Below are 23970 nucleotides of genomic sequence, written 5' to 3' on the forward strand. Positions count from 1 at the left end.
TTTCTTGTTTTTATTTGAAGATATTTCATTTTTCACCATAGGCCTCAATGTGCACCCAAATATTCCTTCACAGATCTTACCAAAACAGTGTTTCCAAACTGCTGAATGAAAACAAAGGTTAAACTCTGTGAGAAGAATGCACACATGACAAAGCAGTTTCTCTGAGCGCTTCCTTCTAATTTTTATCCCAAGATATTCGATTTTTTGCCTTTGGACCCAATGAGCTCCCAAATATCCCCTTGCTGATTATGCAAATCAGTGTTTCTAAACTGCTGAATCCAATGAAAGGTTTACCTCTGTGAGATGAAGAAATACATCACAAAGAAGTTTCCCAGAGAGCTTATTTCTGGTTTTTATCTGAAGATATTTCCTTTTCCACCATACACCTCAATGTGCTCCCAAGTGTCCCTTCACAGATTTTACCAAAACAGTGTTTCCAAACTGCTATATGAAAACAAAGGTTTAATTCTGAATTCAAACAAAGGTTTAATTCTGTGAGATTAATTCACACATCACTAAGCCCTTTCTCAGATAGCGTCCTACTAGTTTTTATCCTTGGATATTCACTTTTTTGCCTTTGAACTCAAAGAGCTCTTAAATATTCCTTTGCACATTATAAACTAACAGTTTTTCCCAGTGGTCTCTTGGCAGAAACTCAACAAGCCAGAAAAGAGTGGGAGCCAATATTCAATATTCTTTAAGAAAAGAATTTTCATCAAAGAATTTCAAATCCATCCAAAGGAAGCTTCATAAGTGTAGGAGAAATATATTCCTTTACACACAAGCAAATGCTGAGAGATTTTTTCCCCACCAGGCCTGTCCTACAAGAGCTCCTGAAGGAAGCACTAAACAAGGAAAGGAAAAACCGCTACCAACCATTGAAAAAACATGCCAAATTGTAAAGACTATGGATGCTAGGAAGAAGTTGCATCAACTAACGAGCAAAATAAGCAGCTAACATCATAATGACGGGATCAAATTCACACATAACAATTTTAATCTTAAATGTTAATTGGCTAAATGCTCCAATTAAAAGACACAGACTGGAAAAATGGATAAAGAGTCGAGATCCATCAGTGTCCTGTATTCTGGAGACCTATCTCACATGCAGAGACACACATAGGCTCAAAATAAAGTGATGGAGGAAGATCTACCAAGAAAATGGAAAACAAAAAAAGGCAGGGGTTGCAATCATAGTCTCTGATAAAACAGACTTTAAACCAACAAAGATCAAAAGAGACAAAGAAGGCCATAAAGAATGGTAAATGGATCAATTCAACAAGAAGGGCTACCTATCCTAAATATACATGCACCCAATTCAGGAGCACCCAGATTCATAAAGCAACTCCTTAGAGACCTACAAGAGACTTAGATTTCCACACAATAATAATGGTAGACATTAACACCCCACTGTTAAAATTAGACAGAACTGAGCTCTGCACCAAGTGGACCTAATAGACACCTACAGAACTCTCCACCCCAAATCAACACAGTATACATTCTTCTCAGCACCACATCAAACTTATTCCACAATTGACCACATGGCTGGAGGTAATGCACTCCTCAGCAAATGTGAAAGAACAGAAATTATAACAAACTCTCTCTCAGACCACAGTGCAATCAAACTAGGAATCAGGATTAAGAAACTCACTCAAAACTGCTCAACTACATGGAAACTGAACAACCTGCTTCTGAAGGACTACTGGGTACATAACAAAATGAAGACAGAAATAAAGATATTCTTTGAAACCAATGAGAACAAAGAAACAACATATCAGAAACTCTGGGTCACATTTAAAGCAGTGTGTAGAGGGAAATTTATAGCACTAAATGCCCACAGGAGAAAGCAGGAATGATCTAAATTTGACACCCTAACAACACAGTTAAAAGAACTAGAGAACTAAGAGCGAATACATTCAAAATCTAGCAGAAGGCAAGAAATAACTAAGACAAGAGCAGAACGGAAGGAGATAGAGACACAAAAAATCTTGCAAAAAATAAATGAATTCAGGAGCTGGTTTTTTGAAAAGTTAGACAATATTGATAGACCACCAAAAAGAACAATGAAGAAGAAAAGAGAGAAAAATAAAATAGATGCAATAAAAACTGATAAAGGGGATAAAACCACCAATCCCACAGAAATACAAACTAACATCAAAGAATATTATAAACATCTCTATGCAAATAAACTAGAAAATCTAGAAGAAATGGATAAATTCCTCGACACATACACCCTCCCAAGACTAAACAAGGAAGAAGTTGAATCCCTCAATAGACCAATAACAGGCTCTGAAATTGAGGCAATAATTAATAGCCTACCAACCAAAAAGAAGTCCAGGACCAGATGGATTCACAGTCGAATTCTACCAGATGTACAAAGAGGAGCTGATACTATTCCTTCCGAAACTATTCCAATTAACACAAAAAGAAGGAATCCTCCCTGACTCATTTTATGAGGTCACCATCATCCTGATACCAAAGCCTGGCAGAGAAACAACCAAAAAAGAGAATTTTAGACCAATATCCCTGATGGACATCGATGCAAAAATCCTCAAGAACAGTCTGGGAAACCAAATCCAGCAGCACATCACAAAGCTTATCCACCATGATCAAGTGGGCTTCATCCCTTGGTTGCAAGGCTGGTTCAACATATGCAAATCAATAAACATAATCCAGCATATAAACAGAACCAAAGACAAAACCACCTGATTACCTCAATAAAGGCAGAAAAGCCCTTTGACAAAATTCAACAGCCTTCATGCTAAAAACTCTCAATGAAATAGGTATTGATGGGATGTATCTCAAAATAATAAGAGCTGTCTATGACAAGCCCACAGCCAATATCATACTGAATGGGCAAAAACTGGAAGCATTCCCTTTGAAAACTGGCACAAGACAGGGATGCCCTCTCTCACCACTCCTAATCAACATAGTGTTGAAAGTTCTTGCCAGGGCAATCAGGCAGGAGAAAGAAATAAAGGGTATTCAATTAGGAAAAGAGGAAGTCAAATTGTTCCTGTTTGCAGATGACATGACTGTATAAGTAGAAAACCCCATCATCTCAGCCCAAAATCTCCTGAAGCTGATAAGCAACTTCAGCAAAGTCTCAGGATACAAAATCAATGTACAAAAATCACAAGCATTCTTATACACCAATAACAGACAAACAGAGAGCCAAATCATGAGTGAACTCCCATTCACAATTGCTTCAAAGAGAATAAAGTACCTAGGAATCCAACTTACAAGGGATGTGAAGGACCACTTCATTCTAGTTTTCATCCTGGGATGTTCCCTTTTTTGCCATTGGCCTAAATGAGTTCCCAAATTTCCATGTGCAGAATGGACAAAAACAGTGTTTCCAAACTATCAAGTAAAAAGAAAGGTTTAAAACTGTGCGATGAATGCCCGCATCACAAAGTAGTTTCTCAGATTCTTTCTAGTTTTTATCTAAGATATTTCCTTTTTCACTATAGGCCTTAATGCACTCCCAAATATTGCTTCACAGATACTGCAAATACAGTGATTCCAAAAGGGGGAATGAAAAGAAAGGTTTCACCCTAGGAGATGAATGCACACATCACAAAGCGGTTTCTCAGATAGCTTCCTTCTAGTATATATCCTGGGATATTCTATTTCTCTCCATTGGCCTTAATGAATTCCTAAATGTCCAGTCATACAATGGACAAAAACAGTGTTTCCAAGCTGCTGAATGCAAAGAAAGATTTTGCTCTGTCAGATGAATGCACGCATCAGAAAGTAGTTTCTCAGAAAGTTTCTTTCTATTTTTCATCTGTAGAAATTTCCTTTTTCACCAAAGGCCTCAATGCACTCCTAAATTTCCCTTTGCAGATTTAGTAGAAACAGTGATTCCAAACTTCTGAAGGAAAAGAAAGTTTTAACTTTAGGAGATGAATACATACATCACAAAGTGATTTCTCACATAGATTCCTTCTAGTTTTTATCCTGGGATATTTTCTTTTTCGCTATTGGCCTTAAAGAATTTCCAAATGTACATTCACAGAATGGACAAAAACAGTGTTTCCAAAATGCTGAATCCAAAGAAAGGTTTAACTCTGTGTGATGGATTCACCCATCACAAAGCAGTTTCTCTGAAAGATTCTTCCTAGTTTTTATCTGAAAATATTTCCTTTTTCACCATAGGCCTCAATGTGTTCCCAAATATCCCTTTGCAGATTCTCAAAGAACAGTTTTTCCAAGCTGCTGAATGAAAAGAAAGGTTTAACTCTGTGAGATGAATGCACACATAACAAAGCAGTTTCTCAAATAGCTTCTTTCTAGTTTTTATCGTGGGATAGTTCCTTTTTCACCAATGGCCTCAATGATCTCCCAAACGTCCATTCGCAGAAAGGAGAAAAACAGTGTTTCTAAACTGCTGAATCCAAAGAAATATTTAACTCTATGAGATGAATGCAAAAATCACAAAGCAGTTTCTCAGAAAGCTTATTTCTAGTTTTTATCTGAAGGTATTTCCTTTTTCATCATAAGCTCAATATGCTCCTAAATATCCCTTCACAAATTCTACCAAAACAGTGTTTCCAAACTGCTGAATTAAAAGGAAAGTTTAAATCTCTGAGATGAATGCAGACATCACAACACACTTTCTCAGATAGCTTCCTTCTAGTTTTTATCTTGGGATATTTTCTTTTTCACCATTGGCTTAAATGAGTTCCCAAATGTCCATTGGCAGAGTGGAGAAAAACAGTGTTTCCATACCACTGAATCTAAAGAAATGTTTAAGTATGTGAAATGAATGCCAACATCACAAAGCAATTTTTCAGAAAGCTTCTTTCTAATTTTTATCTAAAGAAATTTCCTATTTCATCAAAGGCCTCAATGCGTTCTTAAATTTCCCTAAGTAGATAAGCAAAAAACAGTCATTTAAAACTGCTTAATGATAACGTAGGTTTATTTCTGTGGGATGAATACACACATCAAAATGCGGTTTCTCAGATAACTTCTTTCTAGTATTTATCCTGGGATATTTGCTTTTTTGCCATTGGTCTCAAAGAGTTCCCAAATGTCCATTCTGCACATGGACAAAACAGTGTTTCTAAAGTACTGAATACAATGAAAAGTTTAACTCTGTAGTTTCAATGCAAACATCTAAAAGCTATTTCTCAGAATGCTTATTTCCTTTTTTATCTGAAAACATTTCCTATTTCATCAAAGGCTGGAATGCACTCCTAAATTTCTCTTCACTGATTCGGCAAAAGCAGTGATTCCAAACTGCACAATGAAAAGTAAGTTTTAACTCTAGGAGAAGAATGCACACTTCCAAAGCATTTTCTCAGATAGATTCCTTCTAGTTTTTATACTGGGATATTCCTTTTTCACCATTGACTTCAATGAGTTCCCAAATGTCCATTCGCAAAATGGACAAAAACTGTGTTTCTACAGTGCTGAATACAAAGAAACGTTTAAGTTTGTGAGAGGAATGCAAACATCATGAAAGGGTTTCTCAGAAAGCTTCTTTCTAGTTTTTACCTGAAGATATTTCCTGTTTCATCAAAAGCCTCAAAGTGCTCCCAAATTTCCCTTTGCAGATACTGCAAAAATTTGGAATCAGTGATTCCAAACTTCTGAATGAAAAGAAAGGTTTAACTCTAGGAGACAAATGCACACACCACAAAACAGTTTCTCAGGTAGCTTCTTTCTAGTTTTTTTCCAGGGATATTCCCTTTTTCACCACTGGCCTCAGTCAGTTCCAAAATGTAAAGTCACAGGATGGACAAAAACAGTGTTTCCAAACTGCTGAATGCAAAGAAATATTTAACTCTGTGACATGAATGCACACATCACATAGAGTTTTGTCAGACAGCTTCCTTGTAGTTTTTATCCTGGGATATTCCCTTTTTGGCCATTGGCCGCAAAGAGTTCACAAATCTCCATTCACAGAATGCACAAAAACAGTTTTCACAAACTGCTGAATCCAAAGAAACCTTTCTGTCTGTGAGATGAATGAACTCATCACAGAGCCATTTCCCAGAAAGATTCTTTCTAGTTTTTTTCTGTAGGAATTTCCTTTTTCACCATAGGCCACTATGCACTTCCAAATATGCCTTTGCATATTCTACCAAAACTTTCTGAATAGTTGAATGAAAAGAAAGGTTTAAATCTGTGAAATAAATGCACACATCACAAAGCAGCTTCTCAGATACCTTCCTTCTACTTTTTATCCTAGGATATTCACTTTTTCTACATTGGCCTCAAGGAGTTCCCAAATGTCCATTTGTAGAATAGACAAAAACAGTGTTTCCAAGCTGCTGAATCTAAGGAAAGGTTTAATGCTGTTTGATGAATACACAGATCACAAAGCAGTTTCTCAGAAAGATTCTTTCTAGTTTTTATCTGAAGATATTTCATATTTAATCAAAGGCCTCACTGTTCTCCCAAATATCCCTTCACGAATACTACGAAACAGAGATTCCAAACTGCTGAATGAAAAGAAAAGTTTAATTCTGCTAAATGAATGTGCACATCCCAAAGCACTTTCACAGAAAAATTCTTTCCAGCTTTTATCTGAAGATATTTAGTTTTTCACCATAGGCCTGAAAGTGCTCCCAAATATCGCTTCACAGATTCTACCAAAACAGGGTTTCCAACCTACTGAAATAAATGAACGTTTTAACTTTTGGAGATGAAAGTAAACATCACAAAGTGGCTTCTCTGATAACTTCCTTCTGGTTTTTATCCAGGGATATTCACTTTTTCACCATTGGCTTCAATGAGCTGTCAAATGTCCATTCGCAGAATGGACAAAAACTGCGTTTCCAAACTGCAGAAACCAAAGAAAGTTTAATTCCATGAGTTGAATGTGCACATCACAAAGCAGTTTCTCAGAAAGATACTTAACAGTTTTTAATCTGAAGATATTTACTATTTCATCAAAGGCCTCAGTGCACTGCCAAATTTTTCTTTGCAAATACTACAAAACAGTGATTCCAAACTGCTCAATGAAAAGAAAGTTTGAACTCTGCAAAATCAATGCACACATCACTAAGCACTTTCTCAGATAGCTTCCTTTTAGTTATTATGCTGGGATATTCGCTTTTCACCTTTGGCCTCAAAGAGTTCCCAAATGTCCTTTGCAGAATGGACAAAAACAGTGTTTCCAAACTTCTGAATCCAAAGAAATGTTTAACTCTGTTCGGTGAATGCCCATATCACAAAGCAGTTTCTCAGAATGCTTCTTTCTTCTTTTTATCTGAAGATATTTCCTATTTCTTCAAAGGCCTCAATGCACTCCTAATTTCCCTTTGCAGATATTACAAAAACAGTCATTCCAAACTGCTTAATGAAAACAAAGGTTTATCTCTAGAAGATGAAAGCACAGATCACAAGGCAGTTTCTCAGAGAGCTTCTTCTAGTATTTATCCTGGGATACTCCCTTTCTCTCCATTGGTCTCAATGAGCTCCCAAATGTCCATTCACAGAATGAACAAAAACAGTATTTCCAAACTGCTGAATCCAAAGAATCATTTAACTCTGTGAGTGAATGCACACATCACAAAGCAGTTCCTCAGAAATATTCTTTCTAGTTTTTATCGGAAAATATTTCATTTTACATGTTGGGCCTCAATGCTCTCCCATTAGCCTTTTGCAGATTCTACCAAAACAGTGTTTCCAAACGGTTCAATGAAAAGTTTAACTCTGTGAGATGAATGCACACATCACAACACACTTTCTCAGATAATTTCCTTCTAGTTTTTATCCTGTGATTTTCGCTTTTTCTCCATTGACCCCAAAGAGTTACCAAATGTTCATTTGCAGAATGGACAAAAACAGTATTTCCAAACTGCTGAATCCACAGAAATGTTTTACTCTGTGAGATGAATGGCACATCACAAAGCAGTTTCTCAGAAAAATTGTTTCTAGTTTTTAACTGGAGATGTTTGCTTTTTTGCCGTAGGCCTCAGTGTGCTCCCAAATATTTCTTCACAAATACTGCAAAACAGTAATTCCAAATGGCTGAATGAAAATAAAGGTTTAACTCTAGGAGATGAAAACACACATCACACAGTGGTTTCTCATATAGCTTCCTTCTAGTTCGCATCCTGGGATATTCGCATTTTTGTCATTGGCCTCAATGAGTTCCCAAATGTCCACTCGCAGAATGGACAAAAACAGTGTTTCCAAACTGCAGAATCTAAAGCAATTTTTAACTATTTGAGATGAATGCCCACATCACAAAGCAGTTTCTCAGAAAGATACTTTCTGGTTTTTATCTGAAGATGTTTCTTTTTTTACCATAGGCTGCAATGAGCTCCTAAATATCCCTTTGCAGATTCTACCAAAACAATGTTTCCAAATTTTTTAGTTAAAAGAATGATGTAACTTTAGGAGACGAATGCACACATCACAAAGTGATGTCTCAGAGAGCTTCCTTCAAGAAATATTTAACTCTGTGAGATGAATGCACACAATACAAAGCAGTTTCTCAGATAGATACTTTCTAGTTTTTATCTGAAGTTATTTAATTTTTCACCATGGACAGCAATGTGCTCCCAAATATCCCTTCACAGATTCTACCAAAATAGTGTTTCCAAACTGTGGAATTAAAGGAAATGTAAAACTTGAGGAGATGAATGCACACATAAAAAAGCGGTTTCTCACATAGTTTCATTCTAGTTTTTTACCTGAAATGTTCACTTTTTCACCATTGGACTCAATGAGTTCACAAGTGTCCATTCACAGAATGGACATAAACTGTGTTTCCAAACACGTGAATCCAAAAAGGTGTTTACCTCTTGAGATGAATGCACACATCACAAAGCAGTTTCTGATAAACCTTTATTCTAGTTTTCATCTGATGATATTTCCTTTTTTACCATAGGCCTCATTGTGCTCCCAAATAGCCCTTCATGTATTCTATCAAAACAGTGTTTCCAAATTGCTGAATGAAAAGAAATGTTTAACTCTGCCTGATGAATGCACGCGTCACAAGTGGTTTCTCAGATAGCTTCCTTCTAGTTATCATCCTAGGAGACTGAATTTTTGCCTTTGGCCTTAATGAGTTCCCAAATGTCCATTCACATGATGGACGAAACAGTGTTTCTGAACTGCTGAATATAAAGAAAGTTTTAACTCTATGAGATGAATACACACATCCAAAGCAGTTTCTCAGAAAGATTCTTTCTAGTTTTTATCTGAAGACATTTTCTATTTCATCAAAGTCCTCAATGTGCTGCGAAATTTTTCTTTGCAAATGCCGCAAAACAGTGATTCCAAACTGCCCAATGAAAAGAAAAGTTTAACTCTGTGAGATGAATGCACACATCACAAAGCACTTTCTCCGACAGCTTCCTTCTAGTTTTTATCCGGGGATATTCACTTTTCACCTTTGGCCTCAAAGAGTTCTGAAATGTCCTTTACAGAATGGACAAAAACAGTGAGTGTTTCCAAACTTCTGAATCCAAAGAAACGTTTCACTCTGTTAGATGAATGCACATATCACAAAGCAGTTTCTCAGAAAGCTTCTTCTTTTTATCTAAAGATATTTCCTATTTCATCAAAGGCCTCAACGTGCCTCCAAATTTCCCTTTGCAGATATTGCAAAAACAGTGATTCCAAACTGCTTAATGAAAACAAAGATTTCTCTCTAGGAGATTAATACACACATCACAAGGCAGTTTCCTAGAGAGCTTCATTCTGGCATTTATCCTGGGATACTCGCTTTTTCTCCATCAGTCTCAATAAGCTCTCAAATGCCCAATTGCAGAATGGACAAAAACAGTGTTTCCAAACTGCTGAATCCAAAGAAACCTTTACCTCTGTGAGGTGAATGCACACATCACAAAGCAGTACCTCAGAAAGATTCTTTCTAGTTGTTTTCTGAAGATATTTCATTTCTCACTTTTGACCTCAAGGTGCTCCCATTATACTTTTGCAGATTCTAACAAAACAGTGTTTCCAAACTGCTCAGTGAAAATAATTGTTTAACTCTGTGAGATGAATGCACACATCAGCAAACACTTTCTCAGATAACTTCCTTCAAGTTTTGATCCTGGGATATTCACTTTTTCTCCATTGACCCCAGTGAGTTCCCAAATGTACATTCACAGAATGGACAAAAACAGTATTTCCAAGCTGCTGAGTCCAAAGAAATGTTTAACTCTGTGAGATGAATGGCACATCACAAAGCAGTTTCTCAGAAAACATTTTCTAGCTTTTATCTGAAGATATTTCGTTTTTCACAGTATGCCTCAATGCGCTCCCAATTATCACTTCACACATACTGCCAAAACAGTCATTCCAAACTGCTGAGTGAAAAGAAAGGTTTAACTCTAGGAGATGAATGCACACATCACACAGTGGTTTCTCAGATAGCTTCTTTCTAGTTGGTATCAGATACTCGCTTTTTCACCATTTTCCTCAATGAGGAAATTAAACAGTTTTTCCAAACTGTGGAATCCAAAGCAATTTTTAACTCCGTGAGATGAATCCCCACATCACAAAGCAGTTTCTGAGAAAGATACTTTCTGGTTTTTATCTGAAAATATTTCCTTTTTCACCATAGGCCACAATGACCTCCCAAATATCCCTTCAGAGATTCTACCAAAACAGTGTTCCCAAACTGCTGAGTTAAAAGTATAGTGTAACTTTAGGAGATGAATGCACACATCACAAAGCAGTTTCTCGGAAAGATAATTTTTAGTTTTTATATGAAGATATTTCCTTTTTAACCATGGGCTGCAATGCACTCCCAAATATCCCTTCTCAGATTCTACCAAAACAGCATTTTGAAACTGCTGAATTAAAAGAAATATGTAACTTTAGGAGATGAATGCACACATCACAAAGCTGTTTCTCCCATAGCTTCCTTCTGGCTTTTTAGCTGGAATATTCACTTTTTCACCATTGGCCTCAATGAGTTCAAAAATGTCTATTTGCTTAATGGACAAAAACAGTGCTTCCAAACACATGAATACAAAGAAAGATTTATCTGTTAAGATGAATGCACACATCACAAAGCAGTTTCTCATAAATCTTTATTCTAGTTTTTATCTGATGATATTTCTAATTTTTATCTGATGCCTATGGTGAATAGGCATCGTTGCACTCCCTAATATCCCTTCACAGATTCTACCAAAACAGGGCTTCCCAACTGCTGAATGAAAAGAAATTTTTAACTCTGTGAGTTGAATGCACACATCACAAAGTGGTTTCTCAGATAGCTTCCTTCTAGTTTTTATCCTAGGATATTCACTTTTTCACCATTGGCCTCAATGTGTTCCCAAATGTCCATTCTCAGATTGGACAAAACTGTGCTTCCAAACTGCTGAATCTAAAGAAATTTTTAACTCTGTGAGATGAGTGCACACATCCAAAGCAGTTTCTCAGAAGTATTCTTTCTAGTTTTTATCTGAATATATTTCCTTTTTCACCATAGGCCTCAATGCTCTCTAAAATTTCCCGTCACAGATAGTACAAAAACAGTGATTGCAAACTTCTGAATGAAAAGAAAGGTTTAACTCCAAGAGATGCATGCACACAGCACGAAGCAGCTTCTGAGATAGCTTCCTTCTAGTTTTTATCCTGGGATATTTACTTTTTCACCATTAGCCTCAATGAGTTCCCAAATGTTCATTCACAGAATGGACAACAACTGTGTTTCCGAACTGCTGAATCTAAAGAAAGGTTTAACTCTGTCAGATGAATACACACATCACAGAGCAGTTTCCCAGAAGGATTCTTTCTAGTTTTTATCTGTAGATATTTTCTTTCTCACCATAATACTCAATGTGCTGCAAAATATCCCTTCACAGATTTTACCAAAACAGTGTTTCCAATCTGCTGAATGAAAAGAAAGGTTTAACTCTGTGAAATGAACGCACATATCACAAAGGTTTCTCAGAACAATTCTTTATAGGTTTTATCTAAAGATATTTCCTATTACTTTTTTCAGTATGCTTTTATTATTATTATTATTTATGTTCTAGGGTACATGCACACAATGCACAGGCCCGTCACATATGTATACATGTGCCATGTTGGCATGTTGAATCCACCAAATCATCACCTACACTAGGTATATCTCCTAATGCCATTCCTCCCTCTTTCCTGCACCCCATGACAGGCCCCAGAGTGTGACATTCCCCCTCCTGCTTCCAAGTGTTCCCAGTGTTCAACTCCCACCCCTGACAGAACATGGAGCACTTGGCCCCCTGTCCCTGCAATAGTTCCCTGAGAACAATGGCCCCTAGCCTCATCCATGTCGCTACAAAGGACATGAACTCATTCTTCTCCATGGCTGCACAGCATTCCATGGTGGATATGCACCACACCCTCTCAATCTAGTCCACCATTGATGGACATCCAGGTGGGCCCTAAGTCTTCACCACCATGAACATTGCCTCAACAACACACTTGTGCATGTGTCCTTACAGTAGCATAATTTATAACACTTTGGGTATATACTCAGGAAAGGGATGGCTGGGTCTAATGGTATCTGTAGTTCTAGACCCCTGAGGAATGACCACACTGTCCTCCACAATGGCTTAACCAGTTTACAGTCTCACCTACAGTGTAAAATTGTTCCTATTTCTCCACATCTTCTCCAGCTCCGTTGTTTCCTGACTTTTTAATGATTGCCATTCCAACTGGTGTGAGATGACATCTCACCATGGATTTGATTCGCTCCTCCCTGATGGCCAGTGATGATAAGCATTCCTCCACGTGTCTGTTGGCTGCACAAATGTCCTCCCCTGGGAAGCATCTGTCCATAATCTTTGCCCACTCCTTGATGGGGCTCTTTTATTTTCTTGTAAATTTGTTTGAGTTCTCCGTATATTCTGGGTATTAGCTGCTTGTCAGATGAGTAGATCAAAAAATTTTTCTCTCCCATTCTGTAGATCACCTGTTCCCTCTGACGGTAGTTTCCTTTGCTGTGCAGAAGCTCTCTAGTTTAATCAAATCCCACTTGTCAATTCTGTCTTTTGTTGCCATTGCTTTTGGTGTGCTAGACACGAAGTCCTGGACAATGCCTATGTCCTGAATGAGATTTCCTAGGTTTTCTTCTAGGGTTTTTATGGTTTTAGGTGTAACATTTAAGTCTTTAATCCATCATGAATAAATTTTTGTATAAGATGTAAGGAAGGGATCCAGTTTCAGCCCTCTATGTATGGCTAGCCAGTTTTCCCAGCACCATTCATTAAATAGGGACTCTTTTCCCCATTTCTTGTTTTTTTCAGGTTTGTCAAAGATCAGATGGCTGTAGATGTGTGGTTTCACTTCTGAGGTATCTGTTCTGTTCCGTTGTTCTATATCTCTGTTTTGGTACCAGTATCATGCTGTTTTCATCACTATAGCCCTGTGGTATAGTTCGAACTCAGGTAGCGTGATGCCTCCAACTTTGTTCTTTTGGTTCAGTATTGTCTTGGCAATGCAGGCCCTTCCTTGGTTCCATATGAACTTTAAAGAAGTTTTTTCCAGTTCTGTGAACAAAGTCATTGCTAGCTTGATGGGGATGGCATTGAATCTATAAATTACCTTGGGCAGTATGGCCACTCTCATGATACTGACTCTTCCTATCCATGAGCATGGAATGTTCCTGCGTCTGTTTGTGTTCTCTTTTATTTCATTGAGCAGTGGTTGGTAGTTCTCCCTGAAGAGGTCTCCAACATCCCCTGTAAGCTGGATCTGCAGATGCCTTATTCTCTTCGAAACAATTGTGAATGAGAGTTCACCCATAACTGGGCTCTCTGCCTGTCATCATTGGTGTATAAGAATACTTGTGATTTTTGCATATCGATTCATACACCCTCACAAGACAAAACCAGGAAGAAGTTGAATCCCTGAATAGACGAAAAACAGGCTCTGAAATTGAGGTAATAATTAATAGGCTACCAACCAAAAAAAGTCCAGGACCAGATGAATTCACAGATGACTTCTACCACAGGTAGGAGGAGCTGGTGCCATTCCTTCTGAAGCTTTTCTGATCAGTAGAGGAGGAGGGAATCCTCCCTGACTCATTACGTGAGACCAGCATCATCCTGATGCCAGGGCCTGTCAGACACACAACAGAAAAAGAGAATTTTAGGCCAGTATCCCTGATGGGCATTGATGCAGAGATCCTCAATAATGTACTGGCAAACTGAATCCAGCAGCACATCAAAAGGCTTGTCCACTATGATTGGGTGGGCTTCATCTCTGGGATGCAAGGCTGGTGTAGCATACACAAATCAATAATCATAATCCAACATGTAAATGGAACAAAGGACAGCAACCACATGATTGTCTCAGTGGATGCAGAGAAGGCCTTTGACAAAATTCAACAGCCCTTCATGCTAAAAATTCTCAATAAATTAGGTATTGATGGGACATAGCTCAGATAATAAGAGCTATTTGTGACAGGCCCACAGCCAATATCATACTGAATGGGCAAAGACTGGAGGTGTTCCATTTGAGAAATGGCATGGGACAGGAATGCCCTCTGTCAAAACTCCTGTTCAGCATGGTGTTGGAGATTCTGGCCAGGGCAATCAGGCAGGAGAAACAAAAGGAGGGTATTCAGTTAGGAAGGATGGAAGCCAAGTTGTCCCTGTTAGCAGATTACATGATTGTATATTTAGAAAACCCCAGTGTCTCAGCCTAAAATCTCCTTGGGCTGATGAGCAGCTTCAGCAGAGTCTCAGGATACAGAATCAATGTGCAAAAATCACAGATATTTCCTATTTCACCAAAGGCCACAAGGCCCTCCCAAATTTCCCTTCACAAATACTGCAAAACAGTGACTCCAAACTGCCGAAGGAAAAGAAAGGTTTAACTCTGTGAGATGAATGCACACATTACAAAGCAGTTTCTCAGATAGCTTCCTTCTAATTTTTATCCTAGGATATTCACTTTTTCACCATTGGCTTCAAGGAGTTCCCAAATGTCCATTCACAGGATGGACAAAAACAGTGTTTACAAACTGCTGAATCCAAAGAAAGGTTTAACTCTGTGAGATGAATGTACACATCACAAAGCAGTTTCTCGGAAAGATTCTTTCTAGTTTTTATCTGAAAATATTTACTTTTTCACCATAGGCCTCAAAGCACTCCGAAATACGCCTTCCCAGATTCTACCAAAACAGTTTATCCAAACTGCTGAATTAAAAGAAAGGTTTAACTTTAGGAAATGAATGCAAGCATCACAAAGTGGTTTCCCAGGTAGCTTCCTTCTAGTTTTTATCCAGGGACATTCACTTTTTCGCCATTGGCCTGCAAGAGATTTCAAATGTCCATTTGCAGAATAGACAAAAACAGTATTTCCAAAAAGATGAATCCAAACAAAGGTTTAACTCTGTGAAATGAATGCACACATCAAAAAACAGTCACTCAGAAACATTTTTTCTAGTTTTCATCTGAAGATATTTTTTCCTTTTTCACAATAGGCCTCAATGTGCTCCCAATTATCCCTTCACAGAGTCTACCAAAAGAGTGTTTCCAAATTGCAGAAAGAAAAGAAAGATTTTGCTCTGCAAGATGAATACACACATTACACAGTGGTTTCTGAGATAGCTTCCTTCTAGTTTTTATCCTGGGATGTTCACTTTTTCACCATTGGCCTCAATGACCTCCCAGATGTCCATTTGCAGAATGAACAAAAACGGTGTTTCCAAACTGCTGAACCAAAAGAAAGTTTTAACTCTGTGAGATGAATGCACACATCACAAAGCAGTTTCTCAGAATCATTTTTTCTAGTTTGCATCTGAAGATTTTTTTTTCACCATAGGCCTCAATGCACACCCAAATATCCCTTCATAGAAAGTACCAAAGCAGTGTTTCCAAACTGCTGAAAGAAAAGAAAAATTTCACTTTGCAAGGTGAATGCACACATCACAACGCAGTTTCTCAGAAAGCTTACTTCTAATATTTATCCAAAAATATTCGCTTTTTCACCATTGGCCTCAATGACATCCCAAATGTCCATTTGCAGAATAGACAGAAACAGTGTTTCCAAACTGCTGAATCCAAAGATAGGTTTAACTCTGTTAGATGAATCCACACATCACAAGGCAGTTTCTAAGGACACTTCTTTCTAGCTTTTATCTGAATATAATTCTTATGTCATGAAATGCCTCAATGTGTTCCCTAATAACCCTTCACAGACAGTGCAACAAAAGTGATTCCAACCTTCTTAATGAAAAAAATGGTTTAACTCTAGGACACGAATGAACACATGCAAAGCAGTTTCTCAGATAGCTTCCTTCTAGTTTTCATCCTGGGATATTTGCTTTTTCACCACTGGCCTCAATGAGTTCCCAAATGTCCATTCACAGAATGGACAAAAACAGTGTTTCCAAATGGCTGCATCCAAAGATAGGTTTAACTCTGTGAGATGAATGCACACATCAATAAGCAGGTTGACAGAAAGCTTCTTTCTAGTTTTTGTCTGAACATATTACGATTTTCACCATAGGCAGCAATGCACTCCCAAATATCCCTTCACAGACTCTACCAAAACAGTGTTTCCAAACCGCTGAATTAAAAGAAAAGGTTAACACTGTGAGATGAATGCACACATCACTAAGCAGTTTCTCAAATAGCTTCCTTCTAGTTTTTCTTCTGGTATATTCCCTTTTTCACAATTGGCCTCAATGAGCTCCCAAATTTCCATTCGCAGAATGGACAAAAACAGTTTCCAAAGTGCTACATCCAAAGAAGCCTTTAACTCGGTGAGATGAATGTGCACATCACTAAGCAGTTTCTCTAATAGCTTCCTTCTAGTTTTTATCCTGTGATACTCCCTTTTTCACCATTGGCCTCAATGAGGCTTGAATGCACTCCCAAATTTCCCTATGCAGATACTGCAAAAACAGTGATGCGAACCTGCTGAATGAAAGGAAATGTTTAAGTCTAAGAGATGAATGCACACATCACAAAGCAGTTTCTAATATAGTTTCCTTCTAATTTCATCCTGGAATATTCTCATTTTCACCCTTTGTCTCTATGAGGTCTCAAATGTCCATGTGCAGGATGGACAAAAACAGTGTTTCCAAACTGTTGAATCCAAAGAAACGTTTAACTCTGTGAGATGAAAGCACACAACAGAATGCAGTTTCTCAGAAAGCTTCTTTCCAGCTTTTATCTGATGATATTTCCTATTGCATCAAAGGCCTCAGTGCACTCTCAAATTTCCCTTCACTGATACTGCAAAAACAGTGTTTCCAAACTGCTGAATGAGAAGAAAGTTTTATCTCTGTGAGAAGAAAGCACACATCACAAAGCATTTTCTCAGAAAGCTTCTTTCTAATTTTTACCTGGAGACATTTCCTTTCACCATAGGCCTCAATGCACTCCCAAATATCCTTTCACAGATTCTACCAAAATAGTGTTTCCAAACTGCTGACTGAAAAGAAAGGTTTAACTCTGTGAGATGAATGCACACATCTCAACACCATTTCTCAAACAAATTCCTCCTAGTTTTATCCTGGGATATTCCCTTCTTTGTCACTGTCCTCAATGAGCCCTCAAATGTCCATTCACAGAATGGACAAAAAGAGTTTTTCCAAACTGCTGAACCCAAAGAAACATTTAACTCTGTGAGATGAATGCACGTATCAAAAAGGAGTTTCTCAGAAAGCTTCTTTCTAGTTTTTATGTGAAAATATTTCCTATCTCATCAAAGGCCTGAACACACTCCCATAGTTCCCTTCATACATACTGCAAAAACAGTGATTCCAAACTGCTGAATGAAAACAAAAGTTTAAATTTAAGAGGTGAATTCACACATCACAAAGTGGTTTCTCAGATATCTTCCTTCTAGTTTTTATCCTGGGATATAACTTTTTTTTGACTTTGGCCTCAATGAGCTCCCAAATGTGCATTCACAGAATGCACAACAACAGTGTTTCCAAACTGCTGATCCAAAGAAATGTGTAACAGTGTGAGATGAATGCACACATCACAAAGTAGTTTCTTAGAAAGCTTCTTTCTAATTTTTATCTGAAAATATTTCATTTCTCACCGTAGTCCTTAATGTGCTCTGAAATATACTTTCACAGATTTTATCAAAACAGTGTTTCCAAACTGCTGAATGAAAAGAAAGTTTTAATTCTGCAAGATGAATGCACACTTTACAAAACGTTTTCTCAGATTGCTTCCTTCTAATTTTTATTCTTGGATATTCCTTTTTTTTGACATTGTCCTCAAAGAGCTCCCAAATGTCCATTTGCAGAATGGAAAAAATCTGTGTTTTGAAACTGCTGAATGCAAAAAAATGTTCAAGTCTGTGAGAAGAATGCACACATAAAAGAGCAGTTTCTCAGAAAGCTTCTTTCTAGTTTATATCTGAAGATATTTCTTATTTCATCAAAGGCTTAAATGCGCTCCCTAATATCCCTTTGTAGATAATGCAAAAACAGTTATTCCAAACTGCTGAGTGAAAAGAAAGTTTTAATTCTAAGAGACTAATGTATACATAACAAAGCATTTTGTCAGATAGCCTCCTTCTGGTTTTTATCTTGGGACATTCCTTTATTCATCTTTGTCCTCGCTGAGCTCCCAAATGTCCATTTGAAGAATGGACAAAAATCGTGTTTCCAAACTGCTGAATTCAAAGAAAAGTTTAACACTGTGAAATGAATGCATGTATCACAAAGCAGTTTCTCAGAATGCTTCTTTATAGTTTTATCTGAAGACATTTCATTTTTCACCATAGGCCTCAATGTGCTCCCAAATATCCCTACACAGATACTGCAAACACAGTGATTCCAAACTTCTGAATGAAAAGAAATGTTTAACTCTAGTAGATGAATGCACAGATCACAAAGCGGTTTCTGAGATAGCTTCCTTCTGGTGTATATCCTCGTGTATTCACTTTTTGCCATTGGCCGCAATGAGCTCCCAAATGTCCATTCGAGGAACAACAAAAAAAGTGTTTCCAAACTGCTCAATCCAAAGAAAGTTTTAAGTCTGTGAGATGAATGCGCACATCACAAAGCAGTTTCTCAGGAAGTTTCTTTCTAGTTTTTATCTGAAGATATTTCCTTTTCACCATAAGCCTCAGTGTGCTCCCAAATATCACTCTGTAGGTTCTACCAAAACAGTGTTTCCAAACTGCTGAATGATAAGAAAGGCTTAAATTTAGGAGATGAATGCACACATCACAACCCAGTTTCTCTGATAGCTTCCTTCTAGTATTTACTCTGGGATATTCCCTTTTTCACCATTGACCTCAATGAACTCCCAAATGTCTATTTGCAGAATGGACAAAAACAGTGTGTCCAAACTTCTGAATCCAAGGAAAAGTTTACCTCTGTTAGATGAATGCATAGATCACAAACAGTTTCTCAGAAATTTTCTTTCTAGTTTTGATTTGAAGATATTTCCTATTTCATCAAAGGCCTCAATGTGCTCTCATATTTCCCTTCGCAGATTCTGCAGAAACAGTGATTCCAAACTCCTGAATGAAAAGAAAGTTTTATCTCTGTGAAATGAATGCTCACATCACAAAGCAGTTTCTCAGAAAACTTCTTTCTACTTTTTATCTGGAGATATTTCATTATTCACCTTAGACCTCAAGGTGCTCCCAAATATCCATTCGCAGATTTTACCAAAACAGTGTTTCCAAACTGGTGAATGAAAATAAACATTCAACTCTGTGAGATGAATGCACACATCACAGCACGATTTCTCAGATAGCTTCCTTCTAGTTTTCATCTTGGGATATTCCGTTTTTGCCACTGGCCTCAATGAGCTCCCAAATGTCCATTCACAGAATGGACAAAAAAGGGGTTTCCAAAACTGCTGAATTCAAAAAAAGGTTAACAATGTGAGATGAATGCCCACATCACAAAGCTGTAAAGCAGTTTCTCAGAAAGCTTCTGTTTAGTTATTATCTGAAGATATTTCCTTTTTCACCCTAGGCCTCAATTCACTCCCAAACATCCCTTTGCAGTTTCCAAGACAGTATTTCCAAACTGCTGAATTAAAAGAAAAGTTTAACTCTGTGAGATGAATGCACACGTTACAAAGCAGTTTCTCAGAAAGATTATTTCTTGTTTTATCTGAAGATATTCGGTTTTTCACCATAGGCCTCAATGCATTCCCATATGTTCCCTTGCAGATTCTTCCAAAACAGTGTTTCCAAGCTGCTGAATGAAAAGAAAGTTTAATTCCATGAGATGGATGCACTCATCACTAAACCATTTCTCTAATAGCTTCCTTCTAGTATGTACCCTGGGATATTCGCTTTTTCACCATTGGCCTCAATGAGCTCCCAAATGTCCATTTGCTGAATAGACAAAACAGTGTTTTCAAACTGCTGAATCCAAAGAAACGTTTAACTCTGTGAGATGAATGCACACATCACAAACATTTTCTCAGAATGCTTCTTTCTAGATTTTATCTTAAGATGTTTCCTTTTTCACCATAGGCCTCAATGCACTGACAAATACCCTTTTGCAGAATCTACCAAAAACAGTGTGTCCAACTGCTGAATGAAAAGAAATGTTTAACTCTGTGAGATGAATGCACACATCACAACACAGTTTTTCAGAGCGCTTCCTTCTAGTATTTATTTGAAGATATTTCCTATTTCCTTAAGGGCCACAATGTGGTTCCACATTTCCCTTAACAGATTCTGCACAAAAAAAGTTATTCCAAACTGCTGAATGAAAGTAAAGGTTTAACTCTAGGAGACAAATGCACACATCACAAAGCGGTTTCTCAGTCAAAGTCCTTCAAGTTTTTATCCAGGGATATTCACTTTTACGCCATTGGCTTCAAAGAGTTCCCAAATGTCCATTCACAGAACGGACAAAAACATTGTTTCCAAACTTCTGAATCCAAAGAAATGTTTAAGTGTGTGAGATGAATGCACACATCATAGAGCAGTTTCTCAGAATGCTGCTTTCAAATTTTTACCTGAAGATATTTCGTTTTTCACTTAGGACTCAATGTGTTCCCAAATATCCCTTTTCAGATTCTACCAAAACTGTGTTTAAAAACTGCTGAATGAAAAGAAAAGTTTAACTCTGTGGGATGAATTCACACATCACAATGTGGTTTCTCAGATAGGTTCCTTCTAGTATTTATCCTGGGATATTTCCTTTTTTGTCATTGGACTCAATGAGCTACAAAATATCCATTCGTATGATGGAGAAAAACAGTTTTTATAAACTGCTGAATCCAAAGAAATATTTAACTCTGTGAGATCAATGCACACATCACAAAACAGTTTCTCAGAAACCTTCTTTCTTGTTTTTATCTGAAGATGCTTCCTATTTCATCAAATGCTTCAATGCACACGCAAATTTCCCTTCACAGATAATGCAAAAATAGTGATTTAAAATGGCTGAATTAAAATAAAGGTTTAACTCCAGGAGATGAATGCACAAATCACAAAGCACTTTCTCAGATAGCTTCCTTCTATTTTTAACCTGAGACATTCACTTTTTCACCATTGGCTTCAATGAGTTCCCCAATGTCCATTCACAGAATGGACAAAAACAGTGTTTCCAAAGTGCTGAATCCAAAGAATGGTTTAACTCTGTGAGCTGAATGCACTCATCAGAAACAAGTTACTCAGAATGATTCTGCCTAGTTTTTATGAGAAGATATTTCATTTTTCAATGTAGGCTTCAATGCACTCCCAAATATCCCATCACAAATTCTACCATAACAGTGTTTGCAAACTTTTGAATGAAAGGAAAGGTTTAACTCTGTGAGACAAATGTGTACATCACAAAGCGCTTTCTCAGATACCTTCATTTTAGTTTTTATACTGTGATTCCTCTTTTTCACCATTGGCCTCAATGAGTTCCCATATGTCCATTCACAGAATGCCCAAAACAGTGTTTCCAAGCTGCTCAATCCAAAGAAACGTTTATCTCTGTGAGATGAATGCACACCTCAAAAAGCATTTATCATAAAGCTTCTTTCTAGTTTTTATCTGAAAGTATTTCCTTCTTCACCTTAGGCCACAATATACTCCGAAGTATCGTTTCACAGATTCCTCCAAAACAGTGATTCGAAACTGCTGAGTAAAAAGAAAAGTTTAAATCTGTGAGATGAAAGCACACATCATAATGTGGTTTCTCAGATAGCTTCCTTGTAGTTTTTATCCTGGTATATTCTCTTTTACATGATTGGCCTAAATGAGCTCCCAAATGTCCATTCACAGAATGGACAGGAACAGTGTTTCCAAACTGCTGAATCCAAAGTAAGGTTTAACTCTGTGAGATGAATGCACACATCACTAAGCAGTTTCTCAGAAAGCTTCTTCTTTTTTTTTTCTGAAGATATTTCCTATTTCATCAAAGGCTTCAAAGCACTCCGAAATTTCCCTGTGCAGATACTTCAAAAACACTAATTCCAAACTGCTGAATGAAAAGAAAGTTTTAACTCTAGAAGATGAAAGCACACATCAAAAAGTGGTTTCTCAGATAGCTTCTTTCTAGTTGTCATCCTAGGATATTTCTTTTGCCATTGGCCCCAATGAGCTCCCAAATGTCTATTTCATAATGGACAAAAACAGCGTTTCCAAACTGCTGAATCCAAAGAAATGTTTAAGTGTGTGAGTTTAATACACACATCACAAATCAGTTTCACAGAAAACTTCTTTCTAGTTTTTATGTGAATATATTTCATTTTTCACCATAGGCCTCAATGCACTCCAAAATATCCCATCACTGTTTCAACCAAAACAGGGTTTACAAACTGCTGAATGATAGGAAAAGATTAACTCTCCGTGTTGAATGCACACATCACAATGCGGTTTCTTAGATAGAATCCTTCTAGTATTTATCCTTGGATATTCACTTTTTCACCATTGACCTCAATGAGCTCCAAAAGTCCATTCCCAAAATGGACAAAAACAGTGTTTCCAAACTGGTAAATCCAAACAAACGTTGAACTCTGTGAGGTGAATCCACACATCAGAAAGCAGTTTCTGAGAACGATTCTTTCTAGTTTTTATCTGAAGATATTTCCTATTTCATCAAAGGCCTCAATGTGCTCCCAAATTTCCCTTTGCAGATTCTTCAAAAACAGTGCTTCCAAACTGCTGAATGAAAGCAAAGATTTAACTCTAGGAGATGAATGCACACATCACAAAGTGGTTTCTCAGATTGCTTCCTTCTAGGTTATATCCTGGGATATTCCCTTTTTGCCATTGGATTAAATGAGCTCCTAAATGTCGATTTACAGAATGGAAAATAACAGTGTTTCCAAACTGCTGAATCCAAAGAAATGCTTAAATCTGTGAGATGAATGCACACATCACAAAACAGTTTCTCAGAAAGCTTCTTTCTAGTTTTTTTCAGAAGATATTTCATTTTTCAGCATAGGTCTCAAGGTGCTCCCAAATATCCCTTTGCAGAGCCTACCACCATAGTGTTTCCATACTGCTGAATGAAAAGAAAAGTTTAACTCTGCAAGGTGAATGCACACATCACAATGCAGTTTCTCAGGTAGATTCCTTGTAGTATTTATCCTGGGATATTCGATTTTTTGCCTTTGGCCTCAATGAGCTACCAAATGTCCCTTTGCAGATTGGACAAAAACAGTGTTTCCAACTGCTGAATCCAAAGAAACGTTTAAGTCTGTGAGATGAATGCACACATTACAAAGCAGTTTCTAAAAAGCTTCTTTCCAGTTTTTAGCTGAAGATTTTTCCTTTTTCACCACAGGCCTCAATGCATTCCCAAATATTCCTTCACAGATTCTACCAAAACAGTGTTTCTAAACTGATGAGTGAAAAGAAAAATTTAACTCTGTGAGATGAATGTCCACATCACAACGCAGTTTCTGAGATAGTACCCTTTTAGTATTTATCCTGGGATATTTGCTTTTTTGCCATTGGCCTCAGTGAGTTCCCAAATGTCCATTCACAGAATGGACAAAAACAGTGTTTCAAACTGCTGAATCCTAAGAAATGTTTAATTCTGTGAGTTGAATGCAAAATGTTTCTCGGTATGTATCTTTCTAGTTTTTATCTGCAGATGTTTCATTTTTCACCATAGGC

Source organism: Pongo pygmaeus, chromosome 1 (assembly GCF_028885625.2).
Source record: "Pongo pygmaeus isolate AG05252 chromosome 1, NHGRI_mPonPyg2-v2.0_pri, whole genome shotgun sequence".
Taxonomy (NCBI): domain Eukaryota; kingdom Metazoa; phylum Chordata; class Mammalia; order Primates; family Hominidae; genus Pongo; species Pongo pygmaeus.